At 36.5% G+C, this 23,974-nt stretch overlaps 1 long non-coding RNA gene across 1 annotated transcript in view; it reads left to right on the forward strand.

Moving 5' to 3' along the window:
* The window catches only part of LOC129512556 (uncharacterized), a 104,230-nt gene that overhangs the window by 8,535 nt on the left and 71,721 nt on the right, over positions 1 to 23,974 (forward strand). The gene's annotated exons all lie outside the window — the stretch shown is intronic.

Raw genomic sequence — 23,974 nt, forward strand, 5'->3', positions numbered from 1 at the left:
TGGATCAAGAGGAGATGCACATGGACTTGTTGTAGAGGATAGTATTCCCTGACATGAAGACTGCCATGCATCAGAATTCCTGGGTTTTGATCTTCATGTAATCACTAGGACTTTTGAGTTCTCTTCCCTGGAAAGGGATTGAGTAAGTGCATTTTGTTTGCAGGAAGGAGGGTGAAAGAAATATTTCATACCTAGAGGAAAAGACTTTGATAATAATCAGCACTGTTCATCCAGTGTGTCAGCTTTACTTCTCCTCCTCCCACTTTTAAAGTTAGGCATAATTATGTAACTTCCTTTAGCTAATTAAATGTGAATATAAGTGACATTTGTCTTTCCTGAGCACCTTTTTTTTTTTTTTTTTTTACTGTGGTCAAAACTATATAACATAAAATTTGTCATCTTAACCACTTTTAAGTGTACTATTCCATAGTGTTCAGCATATTCACATGAATGTGCTTATGAAACAGATTTCTGAACGTTTTCATTTTGTAAAACTGCAACTCTGTACCTGTTAAACAATTTCTATTTCTACTTCCTCTCCTCCCCTCTGTACCCATGACCACCATTGTACTTTGTGTAAATTTCACCACTAAAGGTACCTCTATAAGTGGAATCAGTCATGCAGTATTTGTTGTTCTGGACTGCCTGTTTTGCTTAGCATACTCCTCAAGGTTCATCCATGTTACAGCATGTGGCAGGACTTTCTTCCTTTTTAAGGCTGAATAGTATTCCATTATTGTGTGGATATATTCTACATTTCATTTGTTTGTTCATCTGCCTATGGACATTTGGGTTGCTTCTGCTTCCTGGCTACTGTGAATAGTGTGCTATGCTGAGCACCATTTTTAAAAGTCTGTGTATGATTCACCATACTCTCTTTTTCCTGCTGTCATGGACAGAAAGGCATACATTAGGGTGAGCTTCTCTCAGCCTGGATCCCTGAATTATTGAAATGAGCAGTGCTCCCTGCTGACCTGTATTGAACATGTACAATGAGTGAGAAATAAGCCTATTGTTATTTTAAACCACTGAGATTTTGGGGTCCTTTTTCCCCCCAGGGAAAACTTATTAGATTAGATTAGATTTATTAGATTTTAGATTAGATTTTAACTTTTAATTAAAATTTAACTCCTTCAAAGATTCCAGGGAAAAACAACGAACAGAGGTTTTACAATGGAAAAGGCTGTTGTGCTTGAACCTTATACCTCTTTTGCATCTCTTTGTTTACAACTTCTTGAGGGTTTTGTTTGTTCTTGTTTTGTTTTCTATGGCCATGACTTCTTCTTTAGCTGGCAAAGCCTGGAGAAATCCCAAGTCACCCTTTCTCATTCCTTATCTATTTATCTTGTTTGCTGTACTTTGGATGGTCAACATCATTGCACCCTATATATTCGATAGGAGTATGTTTGAGCATCAAAATCCCCTAGTAACAGAAGCTATGAAGATAGAAGTTAATTTTCTCCTTCACATTAAAATCACAGGGTTGAAAAAAAAATAAAAATAATAAAATAAAATCACAGGGTTGAGGGATGCCTGGTGGCTCAAAGTGTGTGATTCTTGGTTTTGGCTCAGATCATGATCTCAGGGTCGTGGGATCGAGCCCCGCATCAGGCTCCATGCTCTGGCCTGGAGTCTGCATGGGATTCTCTCTCTCCCTCTCCCTTTGACTTTCCCCCTGATCTCTCTCCCTCTCAAATAAATCTTTAAAAAATTTTTAAAAATAATAAAATCACAGGGTTTATATGATAGCTCTGTAACCCACTGAGGTGCAGTCTCCTATCATTATTCTGTCATCCTCATTATGCAGCTTCTATGTCATCTTCCAAGATGACTGATCCAGCTTTATTCCTCATGTGTACATTTTGGCCAGCAGAGAGGATAAAAGAGAAAGAGAAAGAAATGCTCTCTTTCTTTGAGGCAACTCTCAGAAGCTGCATATAGCACTTCCACTTATATCCCCTGGTAGAATTTAGTCACATCAAACATATTAAAGGAAGCTGGAAACGGTCTTCATTCTGAGCAGTGATGTTCCTTGCTTTCAGTAAATAACATGGAGGTTCTACTTTTGAAGAAGAAAATAGATATTAAGGTTTAACTGGCTGTGATAGGTAGAATAACTGTCCCCCAAAGATATCCACATCCTAATTCCCAGGATATTCCTGTGAATGTGTAATCATAGAAAGATTCTTACTTTGCAGTAAGAACCTTGAGATGGGGAGAGTATCCTTGACTATACAGGTGGGCCCAATGTAATCACATGGATTCTTAAAAACAGACGATTTTTTTCTGGGTATGGCCAGAAGGCAGATGTGACCACAGAAGGAGGGTCAGAGAGGTTCCATGTGAAGAAGACTCAACCCACCACTTCTGAGTTTGAAGAAAACAGGGAACCATGAGGCAAGGAATGTAGATGGCCTTCAGAAGCTGGAAAAGGCAGGAGAACAGACTCTCCCCTGGAGCCTCCAAAAAGGAGCACAGCCCAGCCAGCACCTTAATCTTAACCCAGGGAGACATGTTGGACTTCTGGCCTATAGAACTGTAAGACAATAAATGTTTGCTTATGATAATATGTTACAACAGCGATAGGAAACTAGTACACCAGCATCTCAGCCATAGTGCTTCTCTTTAGCCACCCAAATATCTATGCATACTTTTTTCCTCACACAGAGAATGGACTCCCTTTCTACCTATTTAAACCCCATCCATCTCTTCCATTTACTAGCACCCCTTTTTAGCTCTTTAATCTAGTCTGGCATTTTACACTGTTTTGACTAATATATCTTGCTAGACCAAAGAGAAAAGACTCTAATGGGGCTTCATGTTTGCTTTTTATCCTATAAGGAAATCATGAGAAAACTTAGTTACAAGATTATCAATTGACTTTACATAGAAGGATTTGAAGAGCTCTTGTCCCACAATCTGAGAATTAATTAACTTTGTCCCTAGCATTGTGGCCCATTTCTAAGAATTTCATTTTGACTTCTTCTTCCCTGTACTGAGACACCCTTCAGAGTACATAACCTAGTGTGTCAGTGTCTTTAGACTGGAGAAGTAATCTTCATTTCAAATGCTGACATGCTCCTCCTTCCTTAAAGGTTTAAATCAAACATATAAAATCCCTGTATACTATTGATTTTTCCCTTTATCAAAATGACAAAATTAAAACAAGTGGCATTCTGTTCCAGTTAGGATGTAGGAAGTATGACAATCACTTCCATCCTTAAGTGTCAAAAAATTATGTAAACTCAGAAACTTGTATTTAAGAAAAGAGAGCTGAAAAAAACTAAATTTCAGAGATGGGTCAAATCCTATTATATAAATATATAATAATGATAGCAATGTAACTGATTTTTTTCCAGAAATCACTCAAAAGTGATTTTCCAGCAAAAGTAAAACTATTGAAAAATTTGAAATAATTTCTTAATTATTTTTAGTAAACTTTAGGCTTTTGCTTGATGTGAAAGTGTAGCTTTTAATTTAGCTGCTAATTTATCATGCATATATTGTTGAAATTTTTCTTTTTATCACTTGACATAACTGATAATGTTTATCAAATAATTTTATCAAGTTGAGCAATAAAATGCGATCTATTTTTATTTAATTTTCAAACTCCAATTCTACCTGAAAGCATAAGGAACAAACATAAACAACAATCACCAGGCCAGTAACAACCCATAGCCATGTGCAGGCCATCTCTTGAAATGTGACTTTGAGCTCAAATAATTGAGCAAGACAAAGTCCTCAATTCACAGCTTTTTATTAGTCATAGTTTTGTAGAACTGACCAGTCATACATTTGGTACCTTCCATGAATCCAACGTCAGTGCTGGTCATGTGATACCCCTAAAAAGCCCAAAACCCAACAAAAGGAATGAAATACTAAGGAATGTTTTATTAGATTTGAGTTGCACTTTGGAGAGAGGCATTCCATTGTAATATTAAAGTTTTTTTCCTTTTTTTTAAAAAAAGATTTTATTTATTTATTTGACAGAGAGAGAGAGCACAAGCAGGAGGAACACCAGGTAGAGGGAGAGGGAGGGAGAGGGAGAGGGAGAGGCAGGTAGAGGAAAAGGGAGAGGCAGCCTCCTCGCTAAGCAAAGAGCCTGATGTAAGGATCATGACCTAAGCGAATGCAGATGCTTAACTGACTGAGCCACCCAGGTGCTCCATTAAGTTTTTTCTTAACACTCCTCAAGGAACAATTTTTGTCCTATTTGGTGCAACAGTGCCCCACCGAGAATGCATAATAAAAATGAATTTAAAACACTGATAGAAAATATTTATAAAGTGAATATTTGTAAGGAAACTCTCTTTTCCCATGAATATATAATTTTTGTCTTTTACTGTAATCCCCCCCCCTAAAAAAATCCCTAACTTGATTATAGAAGTCAGTGATCCCAAAGTTCACTTAATAGATGTTCATTTTGGAGTGTAATTCTTCTAGAGACTTGAACAATCGTCTTGTACAGTATGTCCAGTCTGAGATCTTTGAATAATTACAAAGGTAATAATGAGATGTTGTGAGCTATTTTCAATATTTCAAAATGCCTTGACAAAATCATACTCTGCTGGGCTTTTTTTCCCCTAAAGTGCTCAGTTTTATAGGTCTTTGTTCTATAAAAACAGGACATCAAATTGTTGCTTAATTGCCTGATGAAATTGACATCTCCTTCTGGCCCAATCACCTACACTGCCCTCTGCCTCCCACAGCTTCCTCCATCTGTGTGGCCACCATTCTTAATCCCCCTTAGAGATTTGTCAGAATTTTTAACAAAACAAAAAAAAAGAAACAGTTATTGCTCACTACGTGACTTTTTCTAGACATAATATTTTGAAACACAGGTCCATGGTTAAAAACTAATGGCAGAGGAGTCTGGTAGTGAAAATGTTTTAACCTCTCATCTGGTTTAATGTTCTACAGAGGTCTAATGAGGTCAAATGCATTCTCCAAGGTCATGCAACTGGTTAATGATGAGGATAAGACTAAGTCCCAAATTTCTGGCTAAAACCTGTCATACTATTCACTACATTAATGCTGTCCTCAGGATCGACAGTATTAAACTTGTGCCATAAGTGGCACGAAGGCCATTTTCTGTGGAAAGAGGTTAGTAGCTCCCTTCACACCCTAAGGCTTGTAAGAGCTACTTTTGCATGTCTGCTTGTATGCCAGGGCATTGTTGTCAGCCCAGACACAGCAGAAGGCTGGGAGGCAGAATACTGGTGCAGCATTTTTGACAGATCACTGAAAGCAAGCTCGTGCTGTCTGTGACTGCTGAGTTGTGCTGTGATAATTGTGGTTTGCAACAATGTCCCTAAGGCACTGCAGGTTCCCAGGATGTGATATGAAGCATCAAAGAGTTATTATATTTGGAACAGTTTTAGCATTTACTGTATTTGTTAGTATTCTAAGGTGACACTATGGCAACTCTCAAACACAATTTGTTTAATTGGACTTTAAAATAAGATTTCTGGAATACAGCTTAATAGAACACTCATAGTCTAGAGTTATATTGCTTGTGTTTATAGTTTGTATTTGTTATTATGGTTTTACTTTTTCCTCATCCAAGACTTTGCTGACAATTACAGTATGGGTCTTAATGATTTCTTTTTTTTTTACGTGTTCAAACTACTTAATCTTTCGAGTTCCTTAAAACACAATTAATTCATTGATTATGCATTCACTCAATAAACTATTGAGCACTTACTACATGCCAGATTTATGCGAGATACTGGTGAAAAAATTTATGCTAGATATTGGGGACTATAGAACAAACAGAACAAGAAATACAAAATTACAACTGTGATGAATAGTATTGAAGGGAAGGTATGGTGGTGTCACAGTTTATTAAAGGCAGATTTGATAAAATTGAGGGTAAAAGAATCCCTTGAGAATAGAATGATTAAGCAAAAATCTGAAGAAATAACCTTTAAATAAGCAAAGAAAGCAGAGAAGAGTCTTTAGGCAGAACAAGCATGTGCAAAGTCCTTGTGGCAAAAGGGTGGTTCAGTGAAATAATGGGCAGTGTTGCTGGTGTGCAGAGAGGGTTGGAGGTTATTATATGAGATGATGTGAACTAGAACTAGATCATGCATAATTTGTAGGCGATGTTAGGTCTTTTTGCTTTATTTGGAGAGCTGCCGAAAGCATTGAAGGGGGTGGGGTGATCAACGTTTGTTTTAGAAAATCATTCTGACATGATTGTAAAGAACAGATCAGAGACAAGAAGCAATGAGAGCTATTAGGAGATTATTTTAGGAATACAAGTGATAAATGCTGATTGTTTAGAACATAACTCTCTCTCTCTCTCTCTTTTTTAAAGATTTATTTATTTTAGAGAGAGAGTTTGTGTGCCTGTGAGCAGGGGTAGGGACAGAAGGAGAGGGAGAGAGAGAATCCCAAGCAGACCCCCCACTGAGCACAGAGACCAACACAGGGCTTGATAACATGTCCCTGAGATCATGACCTGAGCCAAAACCAAGAGTTGGATGTTCAACCAACCAAAACACCTGGGCTCCTCTACCGTGAACTCTTAATAGAGGTGATATCACCCTAACTTGGTTCACTGGGGGCAAAAAAATCTTAGCTATCATTATTATAGTTTGTGATGCTCCAAAACTCAACTTGAATTGATAAAATCTTATTCCTCAGTGTGTACTATCACTCATTGGATTTTAGTGTTGTTTTGAGGTATCACATGAGCAACATTGGCATTGGATTTATGGATGATATACAAAATGTATGCAAAATCAGTGCTACTTAACAACAGGGAATAAATGGCTGTATTTGGGGACTTTTTCTTGTAGGATTATTTGATCTTGAATTCATATTGTGAGAGGTGGTTTGAGCATGGGTATGTGCTACTTTTGGCTGGCTACCTGTAGATGTTGTTTATGTTTGATCTTAATGCTTTTGTGTGTGGGTTGAGCTTTGAGAATTAAATAAAAGCAGTTTATATTTTGGTATTTAATTTTACAGAAGTTAATCAACTTATCATTCATCTTATCAAATGCTGAAAAGAAAATATGTATCAACAAAATAATGTCAACAATATCTGAATTGATATCTAGCAGCCAATTAAGTTAAATTTTACACTCCATTTTCAAGCAAAAGTCAAAAGTCAAAACTAAAACAATTTTAAGAGATTAATTAAAAAAGAAATTAATTCAGTTTTTAATTATACTTTTGCTGGAAAATACAATTTAATGATTTTTACAAAACTTGATTACATGTTTATTATTAGTATGGATTTATATAAATTGCTCACGTTTATGCATGTATTTGATACATTAAAATTTACATAAGCATATAAATTACATTAAAATTGAGCTAGTGTAAATTGAGGAAGGGAAGGGATAAAAGTAGAGGATTGTTATTTTCCATAGTAAGCTTCATTTAAAATTTAGAACAATGTACATATACAACTTCACTGAAAATAAAACTTGCAAAAAAAAAAAGATTAAGTGATATACTGTGTTTCAAAATCATCAATCAGACTATCTGGTTTGAAATAAACAGCTAATACATTTTTTTATTTGTTAAGAAAGAGTTACTCAGCAAATACAGTTTTAAAGTTAAATGTTGATAGCTTTCTAACTTTCCTTTTAACTTCAAAATTTTACTTAGCCATTCGTAATCTTGTAGCGAATAAAAAACTCCTGTATTTAATATACTAACTCTTTTTAAATATAAATCACAACTATACAGTATATTTGTGGTGTTTACATTTTGTGGAATGGACAATTAGAAAAAAATGTCTAAAAAGGCTTCTTAGGATGTAATAATGAGGAAAAGACTAGTAAAAATGGTTTAGATTACAGTGATGGAAGTAGAAATGAAGAAATACAGAAAATTTGGGAGAGGTAAGTCGACTAGGATTTGATAATGAATGGGATTTGGAGAGTGAGAGAAAGGAAGGTGTGAAAGATAACTCTCAGGTCTAGATTTTGCAATAACAAATGATTTAGCCAGACACTGAGATACAGAAGCACTGGAAGAGTACCAGAGTTAGTCATTTGCTTGTTTATTTTGTGGAATCAATTAGTGTGTGTGTGATTGTGTATTTGTGGGGAACATTTAATAAAAAGATTTAGAAGTACTGACTTTTAGGTCCTTATAGTTGGCAGAATAATGGTCTCCTCAAAATGTCCACATCCTAATCTCCAGAATCTGTGAATAAATTATGTCCCATAGCAAAGAGGAATTAAGGTTACAGATGGAATTAAGGTTGTTGATTAGCTGACCTTAAGATATTAATGGTAATCCCCAAGGACGCTACTAAGAAAATAACTGAGATATATAGTAAAAGATAAATTCTATAAGGGAATTAAAATAAAACACTACTAAGTATCTATTTAATGGAAAGAAGGCAGTAATTGAAGAATACAAAAGACACAAGACACTTATAAAACAGCAAAATGGAATAATAGAATAAAATTTATCTTTAGACCTAACAGATATCTATAGATAGTAAGTCCTAGTTTATCAATAATTATACTAAATGTAAATGGATTAAATTATCAAGTTAAAAGACATTGGCAGGTAGACTGAAAAACAAAAAGACAAACCAAAAAAATCATGATCCAGCAGTATTTGCCTAAGAGACTCACTTTAGATCTAAAGTCAAAAATGTGTTAAAAGTGAAAGGATAGAAATGAGATACTTATAACCAAAAGACAGTTGTAGTGGGTATACTAATATCAGACAAAATAAACTTAAAAATAAAAATTAGTTTATAATATTAGAGAGAAAGGTGGACATTTTATAGTAATATAAAGCCAATATGCTAGGAAGATACAACAAATATAGACATCTATGTACCTAACAGGGACTCAATATATATGAAGCAAAAACTGACAAAATTGAACAGAGAAATAGTAATACTTTAAGGCTTTGATATCTCACTTGCCATAATAGGGAAGTAGACAGAATATCAAAAAGGCAATAAATTTGAACAATATTATAAACCAACTAGACCTGACATCTATAGAACACTCAACAATAGCTGAATATATATTCTTCTCAAGTATGCATGGAGTGTTTAATAGGATAGACCGTCATGTTAGGCCATTATGTTAAACACATTTTAATAAGTTTAAAAGGATTGAAATTATACAAAATATATTCTTTCAACCACAATGGAAGGAAATTAGAAATTTAAAAAAAGGAAAATTTGAAAATTCACATGTGTGGGAGGTAAACAACACACATCTGAAGAACCAGTTCCTAAATAAATGGAAAGATATCTAGTGTTCTTGGATTGGAAGACTTAATAATGTTGAGATGGCAATGCCACCCAAATTAACCTACAGATACAATGCAATCCCTATCAAAATTTTGTTTTTGTTTTTATTTTTTTACAGAAATGGACAAGCTGATCCTAAAATTCATATTGAATTGCAAGGAACCTCAAGTAGTCAAAATAATCTTTAAAAAGAACAAAGTTAGAGGACTCACACTTCCTGATTTCAAAACTTACTTCAAAAAAATCAAAGCAATGTGATACTGGCATAAGTATAAATCATGGCACAGAATCACAGTCCAGAAATTAACTCCTACATCTGTGATTTTGGCTAAGGGTGCCAAAACCATTCAAATGGTTCCAACTAATAGTGCTGGGACAACTTGATACCCACATGAAAAAGAATGAATCTGGACCCCTTTTATCATACAATATGCAAAAATTAAGTCAAAATGAGTCAAAGACCTAAATGTAAGATCTGAAACTATAAAACTCATAGAATAAAATGTAGGTATAAGTCTTTATGACATTTGACTAAACAATGGCTTCTTAGGTAACACCAAAACACAAGCAACCAAAGATAAAATTTTGACTTCATCAAAATTAGAAACTTTAGAGTGCCTGAATGGCTCAGTAGGTAGAGAATGAAGCTTTTGATCTCAGGATTCTAAGTTTGAGCCCTACACTGGGTGGAGAGATTACTTAAAAATAAGATATCTTTAAAAAATTAGAACATTTTTGTATCGAAGCACACTATCAAAGTAAAAAGACAACCCACAGTTTGGGAGAAGATATTTTCTTATCATAAATCTGACAAGGATCTAATATCCATAATATAAGTTTTTTTAAACTCAACAATAAAAAGAATTAGAAAGGGGCAATGGATTTGAGTGGACATTTCTCCAAAGTATGAATGGCCAAAAAGTATATGAGAAAACGCTCAACATCATTAGTCATTAGGAAAATGCAAATCAAAACCACAATGAACTACCACTTCACAGTCATTAGGATGGCTATAGTAGTAAAGGAAAGAAAAAACAACAAGCATTAGTGAGGATTTGGAGAAATTGGAATCCTCTTACATTGGTAGTGGGAATGTAAAATGGTTCAGCAACTTTGGAAAACTGTTTGCAGTCCCAAAAACATTAAATATAGTGTTACAATATGATTTTACCCCTAGATCTATACCCATAGTTGACAAATGGTGAAAACATCCCAAATATCCATCAAATATTATCATCAATGGATAAACAATGTGTGGTATATCCATACAATGGAATATTTTTCATAAAGAAGATGCAGTACTGATATATGATACCACAGGGAAGAACCTTGAAGTATTGAGACATGCCACCACATGGATAAACTAATTTAAAGAAACCAGACACAGAAGGCTATATATTGCATATTTCCATAATAGGTAAGTTTGTAGAGACACAAAGTAAATTAGTGGTTTCCAGGAACTGAGGGAAAGAGGAATGAAGAATGACTGCTAAGGGGCTGAAGATGTCTTTTTGGGGTGATAGGGAAGTTCTGGAATTAGCAGTGATGCTTATACAACTTTGTAAATATACTACAACCACTGAATTTTATGCTTTAGTGAATTTTATGGTATGTGAATTAGATCTAAATTTAAATAAAAGCGAAGAGGGAGGCAGAAGAGAGTCAAAGAAAGAGATGCAGTGTTGCTAGCCTTGAAAAGTGAGAAGGGATCATGAGAGCAGGGAAGGTGAGAGGAGTGAAGGTGAAGGAGTGTAGTGAAGTTAGGGGTTGCAGCAGTGGCAGCCACAGCATTGAATCTGAATTTTGAGGGGAGTGAAGAAATCTTGAATACTAATTTTGGAGAATGGGAGAATACATTGACTAGTGGGGTATAGTAGTATTTTTGCCCATTTCAAGAGCCTATTGAAAGATTTATCTGGTTTGCTATTATTGTCTTAAATTGTTCACAAATTATTACATGTATCTTAGACCTTTCACTCCCAATTGTATTTTAAAATTCTTCTGAATTTCTCTTGATGTGTAGAACAGAGTTGAGAAAGCATTTAGAAATATTTTTGGATTGATTAACTAGAGTATTCAAATAATCAGAATATCATAGTTCCCAACATTTCCAAATAAAGGAAGTTTACTATAACATGTTTGTAAAAGGCAAATAGTCTAGATGTGTCTCCCAAATTCTGATTTCAGGAAAAGACCTCCATTAAAAACAAGCGAACAAACAAAAGGTCAGTTATAGAATATCTGTTTTCATGTTTAAAAGAAAAATAAAAAGACTTTTTCCCACAAAAGTTAGAGAAACCTTTATTTTGAAGTTAATGGATCTCTTTATTTTTTAAGTTTACAGCTTTATTACCATTGGGACATACATTCACACTGGAGTGTTGAACAGTGAGAAAGGAAAATCCTTTTTGAGGAAGCAGATGGTGAAATAAGATATGAAGGGTGACTCTGGGCAGAGATAAGGAGATTCCTTCCAAACTTCTCCACCTGTCACAGCCCACAAATATGTGTGTTTTTGCAACTTAGCTTTTCTGAGACCCTGTTCCATTCAAGAAACTCATTAAAAATGTGACCATTTAGCTACAAATGGAAATCTCAGAGTGTGTGAAGCATAGCAAACAGGAGAGAGTTCCAAGGAAATCACCCAGCAACAATCAGAAAGTTAATAACAAAGCAACCAGTAACCACAACATAACCCAGACCTGCAAAGGAGTCAAGAAAAGAAAAAAACATGCCAGGGAGAGTGGAAATATTCTGTGTCAGGTTAAAGGCAGCAGAGTAACAAGACTTGTACTTGCTTACTCATGTTTAGTGTATGCCTGCTATATGACAGTACTTTGACGCAGGAATTCTAATTTGAATAAGAAATAGTCCCTGTCCAATAAAATAAAAATAATATATTCTTTAAAACCCAGCAGTAAAGTGTGATAAATGCAAAGATAAGTCATCAGCAGAGTGCCATGGGAACACAGAGGGTTGGGAAGTTAAGAGCCATGTTTAATTTGAGGTGTCTTAATGACATTCAAGTTGATCTACCCATTTGGCAGTTGGATTTATAGGCCAGAGGCTGGAACAGACAACCTGAATGGTAATACTGGATAGGAAATACATAGGTAGTAGTGGAAGTTGTGAGTTTGGAGAAAGCCATGGAGAAACTATGAAAATGAGTAAAGAACTCTGGGAAGCATTGACAATTTAAAAGGAAACCAGAGAAAAGGAAGGTGGAAGGAGGTAGAAATCAACCAGGAAAGAGAAGCAACAGAAGAGGGAGGGAAGAGAGAGCTCCAAGAAGAAGCCAATGCTGCACAACATTCCAAAGTTTGTATTGAATTAGGAACCAATTAGATGTTGTTGGTGGCATTCATCAGACCAGTTTAGATCAGTGCTGGGTGGAAGCCAAGTTACTGTTGTTGAGAATTTATGCTGGTTGAGAAAGGAGGGGAGCAAACATGAATGTTTTCATGGTACTATAAAGAGGAGTGCTGAAGAGTGTTGCAGTCTTTGACATAGACCTGTTAGTGGCTACTCAAGTAATCATTCTAGGCTATGTTTTAAGACTTTTCCCTCACTTAACAAGATCTGTGATCAAACCCTGAGAAGCCAGGAGAACATGTGAAGTGAACTGACACTTTCCAGCATGAAGATTGTGTACAAGGTCTTTTAAATACATATCTTCATTTAATTCTTGCAAAAGCCTTTTTTAAAATAAATTTATTTTTTATTGGTGTTCAATTTACCAACATACAGAATAACACCCAGTGCTCATCCCATCAAGTGCCCCCCTCAGTGCCCATCACCCATTCACCCCCGCCCCCCATCCTCCTCCCCTTCCACCACCCCTAGTTTGTTTCCCAGAGTTAGGAGTCTTTATGTTCTGTCTCCCTTTCTGATATTTCCCACACATTTCTTCTCCCTTCCCTTATATTCCCTTTCACTATTATTCATATTCCCGAAATGAATGAGAACATATATGTTTGTCCTTCTCCGATTGACTTACTTCACTCAGCATAATACCCTCCAGTTCCATCCATGTTGAAGCAAGTGGTGGGTATTTGTCATTTCTAATGGCTGAGTAATATTCCATTGTATACATAGACCACATCTTCTTTATCGATTCATCTTTCGATGGACACCGAGGCTCCTTCCACAGTTTGGCTACTGTGGACATTGCTGCTATAAACATCGGGGTGCAGGTGTCCCGGCGTTTCATTGCATCTGAATCTTTGGAGTAAATCCCCAACAGTGCAATTGATGGGTCTTAGGGCAGGTCTATATTTAACTCTTTGAGGAACCTCCACACAGTTTTCCAGAGTGGCTGCACCAGTTCACATTCCCACCAACAGGGTAAGAGTGTTCCCTTTTCTCCGCATCCTCTCCAACATTTGTGGTTTCCTGCCTTGTTAATTTTCCCCATTCTCACTGGTGTGAGGTGGTATCTCATTGTGGTTTTGATTTGTATTTCCCTGATGGCAAGTGATGCAGAGCATTTTCTCATGTGCATGTTGGCCATGTCTATGTCTTCCTCTGTGAGATTTCTGTTCATGCCTTTTGCCCATTTCATGATTGGATTGTTTGTTTCTTTGGTGTTGAGTTTAATAAGTTCTTTATAGATCTTGGAAACTAGCCCTTTATCTGATAGGTCATTTGCAAATATCTTCTCCCATTCTGTAGGTTGTCTTTGAGTTTTGTTGACTGTATCCTTTGCTGTGCAAAAGCTTCTTATCTTGATGAAGTCCCAATAGTTCATTTTTGCTTTTGTTTCCTTTGCCTTCGTGGATGTATCTTGCAAGAAGTTACTGTGGCTGAGTTCAAAAAGGATGTTGCCTGTGTTCTCCTCTAGGATTTTGATGGAATCTTGTCTCACATTTAGATCTTTCATCCATTTTGAGTTTATCTTTGTGTATGGTGAAAGAGAGTTTCATTCTTCTGCATGTGGATGTCCAATTTTCCCAGCACCATCTATTGAAGAGACTGTTTTTCTTCCAAAGGATAGTCTTTCCTCCTTTATCGAATATTAGTTGACCATAAAGTTGAGGGTCCACTTCTGGGTTCTCTACTGTTTTTTGTGCCAGTACCACACTGTCTTGATGACCACAGCTTTGTAGTACAACCTGAAATCTGGCATTGTGATGCCCCCAGATATGGTTTTCTTTTTTAAAATTCCCCTGGCTATTCGGGGTCTTTTCTGATTCCACACAAATCTTAAAATAATTTGTTCTAACTCTCTGAAGAAAGTCCATGATATTTTGATAGGGATTGCATTAAACGTGTAAATTACCCTGGGTAACATTGACATTTTCACAATATTAATTCTGCCAATCCATGAGCATGGAATATTTTTCCATCTCTTTGTGTCTTCCTCAATTTCTTTCAGAAGTGTTCTATAGTTTTTAGGGTATAGATCCTTTACCTCTTTGGTTAGGTTTATTCCTAGGTATCTTATGCTTTTGGGTGCAATTGTAAATGGGATTGACTGCTTAATTTCTCTTTCTTCAGTTTCATTGTTAGTGTATAGAAATGCCATTGATTTCTGGGCATTGATTTTGTATCCTGCCACGCTACCAAATTGCTGTATGAGTTCTAGCAATCTTGGGGTGGAGGCTTTTGGGTATCATGTAGATGTATCATGTCATCGGCAAAGAGGGAGAGTTTGATTTCTTCTTTGCCAATTTGAATGCCTTTAGTGTCTTTTTGTTGTCTGATTGCTGAGGCTAGGACTTCCAGTACTATGTTGAATAGCAGTGGTGAGAGTGGACATCCCTGTCTTGTTCCTGATCTTAGGGGAAAGGCTCCCAGTGCTTCCCCATTGAGAATGATATTTGCTGTGGGCTTTTCGTAGATGGCTTTTAAGATGTCGAGGAATGTTCCCTCTATCCCTACACTCTGAAGAGTTTTGATCAGGAATGGATGCTGTATTTTGTCAAATGCTTTCTCTGCATCTAATGAGAGGATCATATGGCTCTTGGTTTTTCTCTTGCTGATATGATGAATCACATTGATTGTTTTACGAGTGTTGAACCAGCCTTGTGTCCCGGGGATAAATCCTACTTGGTCATGGTGAATAATTTTCTTAATGTACTGTTGGATCCCATTGGCTAGTATCTTGTTGAGAATTTTTGCATCCATGTTCATCAGGGATATTGGTCTGTAATTCTTTTTGGTGGGGTCTTTGTCTGGTTTTGGAATTAAGGTGATGCTGGCCTCATAGAACGAATTTGGAAGTACTCCATCTCTTTCTATCTTTCCAAACAGCTTTAGTAGAATAGGTATGATTTCTTCTTTAAACGTTTGATAGAATTCCCTTGGGAAGCCATCTGGCCCTGGACTTTTGTGTCTTGGGAGGTTTTTGATGACTGCTTCAATTTCCTCCCTGGTTATCGGCCTGTTCAGGTTTTCTATTTCTTCCTGTTCCAGTTTTGGTAGTTTGTGGCTTTCCAGGAATGCGTCCATTTCTTCTAGATTGCCTAATTTATTGGCGTATAGCTGCTCATAATATGCTTTTAAAATCGTTTGTATTTCCTTGGTGTTGGTAGTGATCTCTCCTTTCTCATTCATGATTTTATTAATTTGAGTATTCTCTCTCTTCTTTTTAATAAGGCTGGCTAATGGTTTATGTATCTTATTAATTCTTTCAAAGAACCAACTCCTGATCTTGTTGATCTGTTCCACAGTTCTTCTGGTCTCGATTTCATTGAGTTCTGCTCGAATCTTAATTAACTCTCTTCTTCTGCTGGGTGTAGGATCTATCTGCTGTTTTTCCTCTAGCTCCTTTAGGTGTAAGGTTAGCTTTTGTATTTGAGTTCTTTCCAGTTTTTGGAAGGATGCTTGTATTGCGATGTATTCCCCCTTAGGACTGCTTTTGCTGCATCCCAAAGATTTTGAATGGTTGTAGCTTCATTCTCATTAGTTTCCATGAATCTTTTTAATTCTTCCTTAATTTCCTGGTTGACCCTTTCATCTTTTAGCAGGATGGTCCTTAACCTCCACGTATTTGAGGTCCTTCCAAACTTCTTGTTGTGATTTAGTTCTAATTTCAAGGCATTATGGCCTGAGAATATGCAGGGACGATCCCAATCTTTGGTATTGGTTCAGACCCGATTTGTGACCCAGTATGTGGTCTATTCTGGAGAAAGTTCCATGTGCATTTGAGAAGAATGTGTATTCAGTTGAGTTTGGATGTAAAGTTCTGTAGATATCTGTGAAATCCATCTGGCCCAGTGTATCATTTAAAGCTCTCGTTTCTTTGGAGATTATGTGCTTAGAAGACCTATCGAGGGTAGAAAGAGCTAGATTGAAGTCACCAAGTATAAGTGTGTTATTATCTAAGTATTTCTTCACTTTGGTTATTAGTTGATTTATATATTTGGCAACTCCCACATTCGGGGCATATATATTGAGGATTGTTAAGTCCTCTTGTTGGATAGATCCTTTAAGTATGATATAGTGTCCCTTTTCATCTCTCACTGCAGTCTTCGGGGTAAATTTTAGTTTATCTGATATAAGGATGGCTAACCCTGCTTTCTTTTGAGGACCATTTGAATGGTAAATGGTTCTCCAACCTTTTATTTTCAGGCTGTAAGTGTCCTTCTGTCTAAAATGAGTCTCTTGTAGACAGCAAATAGATGGGTCCTGCTTTTTTATCCAGCCTGAAACCCTGCACCTTTTGATGGGGTCATTAAGCCCGTTCACGTTCAGAGTTACTATTGACAGATATGAGTTTAGTGTCATCATGATATCTATTTAGTCCTTGTTTTTGTGGATTGTTCCACTGAACTTCTTCTTAAAGGGGAGTTTTAAGAGTCCCCCTTAAAATTTCTTGCAGAGCTGGTTTGGAGGTCACATATTTCTTTCAGTTCCTGCCTGTCTTGGAAGCTCTTTATCTCTCCTTCCATTTTGAATGAGAGCCTTGCTGGATAAAGTATTCTTGGTTGCATGTTCTTCTCATTTAGGACCCTGAATATATCCTGCCAGCCCTTTCTGGCCTGCCACGTCTCTGTGGAGAGGTCTGCTGTTACCCTAATATTCCTCCCCATGAAAGTCAGGGACTTCTTGTCTCTTGCTGCTTTAAGGATCTTCTCTTTATCTTTGGAATTTGCAAGCTTCACTATTAAATGTCGAGGTGTTGAACGGTTTTTATTGATGTTGGGGGGGGGATCTCTCTATTTCCTGGATCTGAATGCCTGTTTCCCTTCCCAGATTAGGAAAGTTTTCAGCTAGGATTTGTTCAAATACATATTCTGGCCCTCTGTCCCTTTCGGCGCCCTCGGGAACCCCAATTAAACGTAGGTTTTTCTTCCTCAGGCTATCGTTTATTTCCCTTAATCTGTCCTCATGATCTTTTAATTGTTTGTTTCTTTTTTCCTCAGTTTCCCTCTTTGCCATCAACTTGTCTTCTATGTCACTCACTCGTTCTTCCACCTTGTTAACCCTCGTTGGTAGGACTTCTAGTTTGGATTGCATCTCATTCAATTGATTTTTAATTTCTGTCTGATTAGATCTAAATTCTGCAGTCATGAAGTCTTTTGAGTCCTTTATGCTTTTTTCTAGAGCCACCAGTAGCTGTATAATAGTGCTTCTGAATTGGCTTTCTGACATTGAATTGTAATCCAGATTTTGTAACTCTGTGGGAGAGAGGGCTGTTTCTGATTCTTTCTTTTGAGGTGAGGTTTTCCTTCTAGTCATTTTGCTCAGTGCAGAGTGGCCAAAAACAAGTTGTATTGGGAAAAGGAGAAAAAGAGAGGAGAGAAATAAGGAAAGAAAAGAGAAAAAGAAAAAAGAAAAAAGGAAGAAAAAAGAAAAAAAAGAAGAAAAAGAGAAAGAAAAAGAAAGAAAGGAAAAAATGGGGTGGGGGAAGCAAACAAATCAAAAAGCAAAGAAACCCAAAAAAACAACAAAAACAAAAAACAAACAAACAAACAAACAAAAACCATGGGGGAGTATCTTCTGATCCTGTATACTTTAAGTCCCTTGACTTCCCCTGGAGCAAAAGCCTTTTAATAAAGTTAATTTAGTTTAAGATTCAGAGTAATGAGAAAAGTGACATTTAAGTTGAATAGCATTCCTACTAACCTCAGTGGTCATCACTTTGCTTTGACTTTATAGCCTAGGAAGACCTTTTATTGCTCTTGTGTATGGTTTTCCCATATTTTGAAAAGCTTTTGGCTATCAACTGTCAGAATATTTGCATTTCGGGTCTGTCCCACCTTCTCTTGCAAGCTGCATCACAGGATCATTGACTATATCAGAGCAACCTGCTGTTGGGGCTCAGCTCTGCTCACATAGCTGATTTATCTTCTTCACAGGTGATCCTCAAACTACTGTTTCTTTCAGCCTCTGTTTTTTGCCCCTTTTGGCCTTAATCCGAAAAGATCATGTTGTGTCTAAAAGCTGTGTCCAGTCCTATGATGATTTTCTTCCAGCTGGAACGATTAGTTTAAATTATTCATCTGCTGCTTGTATTCCCACTTCATATCAGGTTAGATTGTGTGAAACTGCTGTTTTTGGAGCTAAAAAAATAAATTCCAGAAATTCCCTATAGTCTTTCAGTGATCACCTGAACTTTATGGAGGAAGTGGTAGGAACGTTGACTCTTGGTATTTTAAAGTTTATGCTATGTTTGTGTATTTAGGTTCTATTTTAAGATGTATATTTACATAATTAGTAAGGTCTATTAATGTCTAGGAGATATACTAACTCTCATAGAACAGGACTTTAAAATGGAATAGGTTAACTGAGGAACTGTTTAAAACTCTATTGTTTAGAGAATGTGTATCTAAGAAGCTGAGTTTTTATAGCACAGTTTTTGAAATAAGAAACTATCAAGAACTGGTCTTGCCCACCTCACCTGTGAACAGCTCTAGGCACTTTAATCAGGTCTCTGTGTTGCTGAATAATGTACCTTAGACAAATTCAGATCTGAAGCTAAACCTTAAGCCATTTCCAATTTCTCAAGCAACATGTGAACAAAACCATATTTACTTTAAATATCAAGCTATGTGTTTATGCTGACAAAAAAATATTAAGACGAAATCACATAGACTAAATACCTACTTGTTATTTGGTTTAGGAATTCATTTAAATACATTCCTATTTCCTTGAGGCTTATACTCTTAGATCAGAAAGTCTATTTATGTTACACTCTAAATCAAGCTATTAAAAAATTCACCAAACACTAACAGAATTCATCACCACCTTCAGATCATTCTGGAGTAGAATAAAAGAACTTCAAAATGGAACATCACTAAATTCAAATTCCAATTCCTTATGTTTGAAGAGCCTATAAAACAGTTTCAATATAACAATTAATGAAGATATTGCTTATACTTTAAAAAATATGACTTTAATTTCAATCCATTTGTCCTACCTATAATCTCTCATTTCAACATAAGCATATATAATCTACTTGCAATTGACAATCATTCTGATCTTTTAGGAAAACTATGATACCCCTTCCAGGATCAGAATTATTGTGTGATTTTGATGTGTAGTGTTGTTTTTGGGGAGAGGAAGCAAACAATATACTTCCATTCTTATGCTTCCAATCATAACTTCTACCTTGCCATGTGATAGTGATATTTGTGTGCCAAAAAAAGCCCCAAGTTCAGTTTGTGATATTTGAAAATAGATATATTTAATATAAAATAATAATATATAAAATAATTTATGTAATCATTGATTCTTATACTTACTAATATCCTTATTTGGGAAAAATAGTACTGAATCTAGAAGAAAAGAAATGAAAGGACTGAACAAGTGGTCCCCAAATCTAAAGAAGTGTTTAAGAAATACTTTCTTATTAAGGAATTCAGAGAAAAAAATTAAGTTGGAAATAGAAAAGGTATAATTAGCCATGAAAATGGTCATTCATTAAAAATAAGACAAACCTTTGTCGTCGTCATCAGAAGAGGGAAATGGCTACATCTGGGCTAATATTGTAGGAAAACTCTCAAATATTGCAAGGACAGGACTATGAAAGTGTGGGTAGCTAGTTTTAAGTAACTGCTAAGTGAAGTCTGAGGGGTTTCAAGGTATCAGAGAATATGATCTCTCTAATGCTTTGGGAAATGGAGCTTTGTCCCACAATCTAAAATCCTTAGTAAATTACCAATATGCAGGAGGGAGCAGCCTTGTTTTGGGCACTGTTAATTGAAGCATAGAGGATACACAACAAGGTGAAGTAGAAGAGATCCCAAAGACGTAAAAGGAGAAACAGAGATGGCAAGTCTCGGCCTTTTTTTAAAAATTTATTTATTTATTTATTCATGAGACACACACACACACACACAAAGAGAGAGAGAGAGAGAGAGAGAGAGAGAGAGAGAGAGAGAGAAAGAGAGAGGCAGAGACACAGGCAGAGAGAGAAGCGGACTGCCTGCAGGGAGCCTGATATGGGACTTGATCCCAGGACTCCAGGATCATGTCCTGGGCCGAAGGCAGGTGCTTAACTGCTAAGCCTTGGAGAAAGGCATTCCAGTCTTGGCCTTTCATACCTGTGTCCTAGTGTGGTCTAGTCAGAGAATGTTCGAGCTGGAAATGACCTTGAGAACCTCTGCTTCTACTGCTTCATTTTCAGATGACAAAATTGAGCCTCAGAGAAAAGCTATGTGGTGGTAGACTGGGATTTAAACTGAGTAATCTTGTTCCCATTCTTGGGGGAAAATATACTATTTAATATCACCTATTCTGTTCTCATTAGTTATTGTTAAGATATAATTGTAATAAAAGTGATGCAATGGGTGCATGTAAGTGTAAATAAGCAGTGGCATCATCATTACTATTTTTACTGAGCTTTTGAAAGTGAAACTCTGGCATCTACCCTATATAAAACACTTGAATAAACTCCTAGAAGCCTAAAGACCAGATTCTAGATCATACCTCCAAACTGGTTTGCTTGTCCAGTTTCTGGCTTCCAACTTTCTTGGTGGGAAATGATTATTAACCCTCCTTAAAGAGAGTATGCTGACAAAGCACAGCTTTTCACACCTCCATTGAATGTTGCATGGAGAATCAGAGTTGATGCTGTGAGAGGCCATGATGGGAAGAGAGGGTCATAAAACCCCAAATCTTTAGACTTCTCTCATCATCCTTCTGTAAACCACCCTCATTGGTATGTGCAGTGAGCCCTGTCCCTGGGACAGACCACTACCAAATGTCTTGACAGAGCTCTGGTCAAAAGGAGTGGCTAGCTCCCAGGAGTAAATCTAGTTAGTAGTGTTTGTTGTTTGTTCCTGGTTACAGACCCTTCCAGGGGCTGCCCACTTGTCAGCCACACCTTCTGAGCAGAGAGTGCTCTGCCAGAGTCTTCCAAGTGCCAAGCTTGAGCTCCTTCAGTAACAAAACAACTCTTATTTTTTCCAAAGGCTCCTCATGTTGCAGTTCCTATTTTGTCACAGTTTTTTCTCACTTGTGGACCTCAGATGCCTGAGAAGCCATTGAATTACCCCAAGAAAATGTGAATCAATATTTATATTGAGTATGTCTATAACTGAAAAAATAGCATTAATTAATGATTATTATGCTTTATATCCTGCACTATGCTAAGCCCATTCTATACATTATCTCATTTCATCTTCACAAAAATGCAGGGCATCTGGTGGCTCAGTCAGTTAAGCATCCACCTCTCGATTTTAGCTCAGGTCTTTATCTCAGTGTTGTGAGTTTGAGCCCTGTGTTGGGCTCCATACTGTATGTTGAGCCTACTTAAAAATCAGTCAATCAACCAATCATATCATCACAAAAATGCTATGAGGTTGGTATAATGACTACTTTTATATATATGAGGAAACAGCCTCAGAGATGGTAAATAAATTGCTTAAGATCACACAAAGTTAGCGGATGGATAGTAGTCAAACCCAGGCCATTGATTTTTAAAGTCTACAGTCTCAACCATGATATATCTTTTACATACATGCAAGTACTTTTTTAAACAAGATTTGTATACATTTTGTTTAAAAAGTTAAAGATTTAAAAGTATTACACAATTTATAGATTTTTGTTATTTTCTCATTATTTTTCTACATTGAAAATTCCTCAACTATTATATGCTTGGTACATGATATATTATTTTTTAAGAGCTTTCTTGAGTCTTGCTCAAAGCTATTTAAAAATATAATAGAAAAAAACAACTTTGTAAGTCAATGGAACATCACACTTGCACCTGCTCTTTTAGCAACATTTTCCTACACCTTGGGAAGGGGCCCCACCACTGATTATACCCTTGATTGAAATGAGCACCAAGACACCTTTCAATTAAGACCTTGAGTTCCATTAATTCACCAACCCTGACACAAATAGATTGAAGGAAAATAAGGTGAATTTTTTTTAATTGACTGGCTATTTTATTCCTTTGTTTATTCACCTTCTAACAAATTTGTATGGACTCCTAGCAGTCATTGAGTTAGAAACTAACTCAAGAAATGGTCTTGGCCAATTTCAAGACACTGTGGTGCCTGACTAGTTATTTTGCCTATTAAAACTCTTTCCTTCTTTTTTGTATTTATATTCTAGATACCTCACTTAAAAGGAACTACTTATAAGTGGAAAACTTAAGAAATGTAGATTTTATAATTTAACTGTAAAGAATAATCAGGTTCCACTTTGCCTATTCCCCAGGCAAAATTTCACTGGCCATGGGTTACTCTACATGGATGTCAGATATGCTAGCTGCTAGCTACATCTTTGAATCCAGTTCTCAAAGTTCTCAAAGAACTTTTGTATCTGCTTTTGTTTCTAAAGAGAAATTCTGATTAATAGATTTTTGGGAAATTCTATTTCAAATTTTTAGGTTAGGGCAGCCCCGGTGGCTCAGCGGTTTAGCACTGCCTTCAGCCCAGGGCCTGATCCTGGAGACCCAGGATTGAGTCCCATGTCAGGCTCCCTGTATGGAGCCTGCTTCTCCTTCTGCCTGTGTCTTTGCCTCTCTCTCTCTCTCTCTCTCTCTCTCTCTCTCTCTCTCTCGTCTCTACCTCTCTTTCTCTCTCTCATGAATAAATAAAATCTTAAAAAAAAGTTAAAAAAATTTTTAAAAAATCTTCAAATTATTAGGTTAGAACCAGAAGCTTGGCCAGTCAGAAGGAGTTTAAGGAGCTTTTGCCTATCTAGAAATCAGCATCAAGATAGGTTGCTACCCCAACGACATGGCCCAAATGTAAAATCGGGTTTGCCACTACCTTTGGGCCTGAAGCCCATTGTGAGTAAATTGCCAGGTACAGCATGCTTGTAAGAACCCTTCCTTGCTTTGTAGGACTCCTCTTTTCCAGTCTGCATTTCTATCCTGAATGCTTTGGCAGCCTGGAAGCCTGCTACTGGCCCAGAGGCTTGCTTGGTGCTGTCTGCTCAAGTCACCTGTCCTAAATTCTGCATAATAAGGCTCTCCCCACCTGTTAGGAACCTTGATCAGGTGCTTTCAAATATTATGGCTTATCTTTCACCTGAATACTGCTCTTTCCATTGATAACTATTTTCATTAATTTAACAAATATTTATTGAGTGTCAGGCATTGTTCTAGGACCTGGAAATATAACAGTGAACAAAAATAGAACAAAAAGGCCAACAAACCCTGCCTTCATGGAACATTCTATAGATATCAAATTGGGTTCCCCACTCATCTGCCATCACTGAATAATTTTACCTATACTTGAAAACCCTATTTCCAGATTGTAATTCTCTATAATCTGCTGTCCTGCAGTAAAGGGATCTCATCTTTTTACAAGATAGAGTGTTACATGAAGAAAA

The sequence above is a fragment of the Nyctereutes procyonoides genome, unplaced genomic scaffold, assembly GCF_905146905.1.
Source record: "Nyctereutes procyonoides isolate TBG_1078 unplaced genomic scaffold, NYPRO_anot_genome, whole genome shotgun sequence".
Lineage (NCBI taxonomy): Eukaryota > Metazoa > Chordata > Mammalia > Carnivora > Canidae > Nyctereutes > Nyctereutes procyonoides.